The sequence below is a fragment of the Pteropus alecto genome, unplaced genomic scaffold (genome assembly GCF_000325575.1).
Source record: "Pteropus alecto unplaced genomic scaffold, ASM32557v1 scaffold177, whole genome shotgun sequence".
In the NCBI taxonomy this organism is placed as follows: Eukaryota; Metazoa; Chordata; class Mammalia; order Chiroptera; family Pteropodidae; genus Pteropus; species Pteropus alecto.
In genome coordinates, this window is record NW_006442207.1 from 4,292,941 (window position 1) to 4,298,126 (window position 5,186).

The following is a 5,186-nucleotide window of genomic DNA, read 5'->3' on the forward strand; positions in this document are numbered from 1 at the left end:
TGCTGCTGGAGCCGCTGCCGCTGCTGGAACAGCCGCCGGGACCTCAGCATGTTTCTGAGCGTGCTGAGCCTGCAGCCCAGGCACCCAGCATCCACCCCACCCCGCTCCCACTCCCCCAAGCCAACCCCCGGGGCCTCGCGTCAGGCTCCCGCAGCCAATCCGGGCAAAGGCACGCCCCTAACTGGTTCCCTCACCTCTCCAACAACTCCCCGCATCCCCCTCCTACCCGCAGTTCAGCTGCTCTGGGGAGTCTGGGGCAGATCGCCCAGCGAGCGCCTCTCCCGCGCCCGCGGGTGCCTGTGCATGCGCCCCTTTCTGTGCCCGCTAGTTCCTGCGCCTTGTTCCCGCAAGCTCCTTGCTGCGTCCCGCGCCCATCCGCATCCTTGCCGCTCCTGAGGACCCCACTCTCTCCTGCGCTCCGCTCCCTTCTGCGCCTCCTTTTCCTTCTGCGTGCGGCCCCCTCCTTTGTCCCCCGCTCCATCCCCCCTGCTGGCATCCCCCCTGCCTCCAGTGCCCCAATTTCCTGCGGAGCGGAGCGCGCTCTTCCTTACGTGGGAAGGAGACTTCGGTGTTCAAGCGCCAGAGAGCCTTGGACAGTCTGTCCCCTGGGGTTAGAGGAGTTAGGCTGAGAGATTGTTTCTCGGATCCGGCAGCCTAGCGGAGTGTGTGTAAAAGCCTTTCCCTGTCAAGAGGAGACTCAGCCAGCCTGTGCCCTGCCAGCTCAGGGGACCAGAAGCGGGTATTAGTGGTTGGAGAAAACTTTCCAGCAGAGCGCCTTGCTAGAGCAAACCGCGCACCTGTCAGGAACACGTTCTGGGCGCTATTCTTGCAAGGAACTTCTGCTGTACCAGTGAAGTAATTGCAGAAGTGAAGCTAAGGTTTATGCATCTGACAGCTAATGCTGAGGACCAGTTGGAAAAACACACACTCCCCACTCCCAGCTAATGAATATGTGAGTATGATGCAACAGTGTGTGTCGATACTGTAAAGAGAGTGGGCTTAAGGAAACACAAATGTTTAAACGTAGAGTAAATGACACCGCCACGGAGAAAGAAAACATTTAATTACATTTCAGGCTTTTCGTATTCAGTAAAAACACCTGTATTTTTTGTGTTATTACTAACATTATTTTATAATTTGAGCTGGATCAATACAAACCAAAAAGCACTTTAAATTTTGGCTTATGTAATGAATCGAGAGTTCAGATTTGTTGGTCTGCTTGGTTTTCTCCCTTGCCTGAGTTCCCAGATTCTCAAAACTCTAGGATTAGTTTTGGAGGGATGAGAGAAGAAAATATGTAAATACTCAAGAGGATTAAAATCAGATAGCAGTTAAAATTACATCAGTGGTTTTTGAGTTGGCAAATGAATTGGTTTGAAATTAGTGAGTCATGTGCCCAGCTGTCTGTAAATTATATGTGGGGACAAACAGACAGGATAGCCACCATGAACAGACAATGGAGCAGGACTGCAAGCCCCCTCTCAAGTTAAGCCACAGTATGGTCCTCAGTTCAACCTTGAAAATTAAAAGCCTTTAATTGAATCCTTGAGAAATAAACAGCTTCACGTAAGGGTGCATGAAAATGTTATATAATGCTCACACATCTTTCTGGCATCTGGACCAAACTCGTTCTTACCTTGCAGAGAGATTGACTTCCACAGCAATCCAAGTCAAGAGTGGAAGCAATGCTTATTCAATTTATAAAATCAAGCAGTTTTAACCACCTTCTCCTACTTGAATCCAGAGGTAAATTTGCTTTAGGCCCACGCTTGATAATCAGTGTTTCAGGGATGCGGAGGGGGTTGGGGAGGGTGATTTATTTATTCGCTCTTGCCCTGGGACTTGTCAGCCTATTTCTGCTAACTTGGAGAGGCTGAGGATGGGGAGCAAGGAAAGGAGAAAGGCTAGAAAGAAGGAGGAATGGGAACTGAGTTCAGAGTAATCGCAGGAGAGCCTTATTTCCCCCAAGTCACTGCAAACCCATCTCCCCCTCTGGCTTCTTTCTATTCCCCACTCCTCAAGGGACGGTCTCAAAATAGCCAAGGGATTTGAAAGAGTCGAATTTGACACTGCCCAGAAAAGAGATTCTGAGTGCTGTGCTGGGGAAAATGTAGGGAATGGAGAGAAGAGGCTTTCTATCCGGCGCCATCTTTCTGTCAAGTGGTGTTGCTGGGATAGTGTGTGGCAAAAAAAGTGCCCCAGAAGGGTGAAGGGATTGCCTTTCTGTCGGCAGTAAAGCTAGACCTTGGTTGTAGAGGTTAAGTGCAGAGGCCCAGATGCCAATACCTTAACTGTATGTGTAAATATGTGTGTATCTGTGGGCATTATGTATACATACATGTATTTGTGTCTATATGTATAAACATGCCAGGTATGGGGAGTCGTCGAAAAACTCTCTTGAAACTTTTTTCTCTGCTCATTTGCGCTTCTCTGAATTTCTGGATAATAAATTCATTGAATCATAAATATTCAAAACCAGATTATTTTAATAGGAGTTCCACCAGAGGGCTGCACGCATAAGGGGATCCCAGGATTCGTGGGGCTTTCCTTCAGTGGTACTGATGGAAAAGAAAAGTTTGGAATAGTCCAGATTCAACTAGAGTTATTTCTTCTTTTACAATAAAATGTTCTCAGATCTCCTTTTATTCCTACATTTCATGAAACTTTTTTTTAGGCATTTTTGAGTTAATGCTTTTTGTCCTTAGGTAAGGATACAAGATCAAGAACAAAAGGTTCAGTATATCCACTTATACAGGTATTACATTTTGCAAGTTCAAAACAAATAATTCCTCCATTTCTCCATGCCCACTTGCAATTGTTACAAATGAATCACTTCTAAGGAACCCACAGATTTGACAGTATTTTAGAAAGTAACAGAAAGCTCCAACAATAAACGCTGATCAGCACACTTGAGAGCTACTGGGCTTCTTTCTCAGTATTTCCTACCTCTACCTCTACTTTTCCAATCCCACTACCATCATTTCACACCTGAACTTGGCATGGGTTCTCTTGGATCTCCCAGCCTCTAGTCCTCCCCGCTCCATTTAATTTGGTAGACTGTAGCCAAATTAGCATTTCTAAAATGCTGCTTTGACCAAGATGCTTTTCTGTTCTGGAACCTTAACTCCTCAACTTGGCATTCGACGACTGCCACAGTCCAGTTCCAAATAGCCTTTCCAGCACGATCTTGTGCTGGAACTCCCCACGTTACTCTAACTTGCGGTTCTGTATCCCTCCCCCTTTTTTGGATCTAAACTCTTTCAAAAAAAAACTTTTTTTTTACACCTGTACTCTTACTGGGTTCCTTCCACCAAGAATCCCTTCCTCCATCTCTGTCTCAGTGGATTCAGCCTTCAAGATCTGGCTGATGATACCTTTTTTATTTTACGGTCATCTCTGCCCGCTGCTTCCAGAAGGGATTTCTCTTTCCTCTACCTACAGTAGATATTCTGATCATTGAATTTCACATGTCGATTAATGATATTTTTGCCTTTTGACATCTGTTATATTGTTATTTAATGTTTATATGTTTTTCTCTTTTATTATCATGTGGATTGTAAACTCAGTGAGAGCCAGGACTATCCTGTACATTTTTATATCTCCCATGTTTACTAATATTTACTTAACATTAATTTACATTAAACTTTGATTCATAAATATTTAATGTCTAATTTATTAAAATATTTTCATATTTACTAGTATGAGAAATGATTGAGTGGTTTTATTTTTATTATTTTATTTTTTTAGGTGAGGCAACTCTTGGTTGACCTCACAGATTGCAAGGACCTTGTCAGCTTCCAATCCCTTATTTTTTTATTTTTTATGCCTACAGCACCTGGTCTTCCTATTTGGGGGTCTCCCATCCAAATACTAACCAGGCCCGACCCTGCTTAGCTTCTGAGATCAGACAGGATTGAGCTTGTTCAGGGTGGCATGGTTGTAGACTGAGTGGTTTTAGAATTATAATCTTCCTTCATGCTTAGAATTTATAGTAATAATTCATATTCTTGTAGCCTAGTCAATATTTTCATATAAGCATTTAAAAATGCTTTACAAATATAAGGTAGGCTCATGAGATTAATAAGTTTATACCTACTCAGCAATGAATAAAGTGGGACATAGGTAAGAGGTTTCCTAAAGGGGCCATGCAGTTTCGCATCCATGAAAAGCATTACTTAATCTTCGTAAATAATGACCATTTATTTATTAAATCTTCATAAATAATGACCATTTATTTATTAAATATTCAAGATGAATGACCATTTATTATTATTTGTTTTAGCTTTCATGCATCATATTATATATCCAGACTTTTCTGACCTGGGAGAATAGCTGATGACTTGGATCAGGTTTCAAGTTCTAGGTTAAATTAAAGCTCCACACAGCAGTTAGTAGGCATCCACCCCAACTATGGTTGTAAGCCAGGAACTTGATGAAGACATTTCCATTCTTGAGTTGACTTTTCTAGAAAATGAGATAAAAATAAAAGGGATAGCCTACCCGGACAGCTACTGGAAGGCAGGCCAAAGGAGATCTGGGAGGAATTTCCAAGTAAAGCCCCAATAAGTGTATCAAATCAGAAAGTAAGCAAAATTTGCCTCGCAGCTGATAATTGGTGGCAGGATTTGTTACTCAGAGCTCAAGTGGCTGTTTCTGAGTAAAGACATACAACTTTTCACATAAAGCAAATACTACTGCTGAAACAGTCACTCAGAGCGAAGTGACCAAAGAACAGCCTGTACCCATAGCTGGTACTTAAGGTCATACGCTGGTTTTGCAGCCATAGTTTACACAAGGACAAGCGACTCCATCCATTATGATAAGAATGAGCACAGAAGACAGTGGTATAATCACAGGGAAGTGTGGGCTATTTGGAAGATTCAAAAGCTCTCCTCTCTCCCACTTGCTCCGTCTTTGCCTCCTCCTCTTCCTTGTGTGTTTAACAAGTTCATTGAACAGTGCTAGAGCCAATAATAATATTTTTCAAAATTTGGGTGCATTGGAAAATGTTCAAGCAGAAGATCAAGGTTTGCATCCTGGCTTTGTCACTTCTCGGTTTGACCTTCAGCACGGACTTCATCTGTAGCATGGACTCGCCATTTGCTCCCTCACGGGGTTGTGCCCAAATTAAATGAGATAAAACATGTGAAAGCTTCTTGAAAACTCACAGAGCACCATATATTTGT

The 5,186-nt window shown here is 43.2% G+C and overlaps 1 pseudogene; it reads right to left on the reverse strand.

The window, feature by feature from the left end:
- Positions 1-3,823: 3,823 nt before the first annotated feature.
- On the reverse strand, positions 3,824-3,945 carry LOC112470180 (annotated as a pseudogene).
- Positions 3,946-5,186: the final 1,241 nt, after the last annotated feature.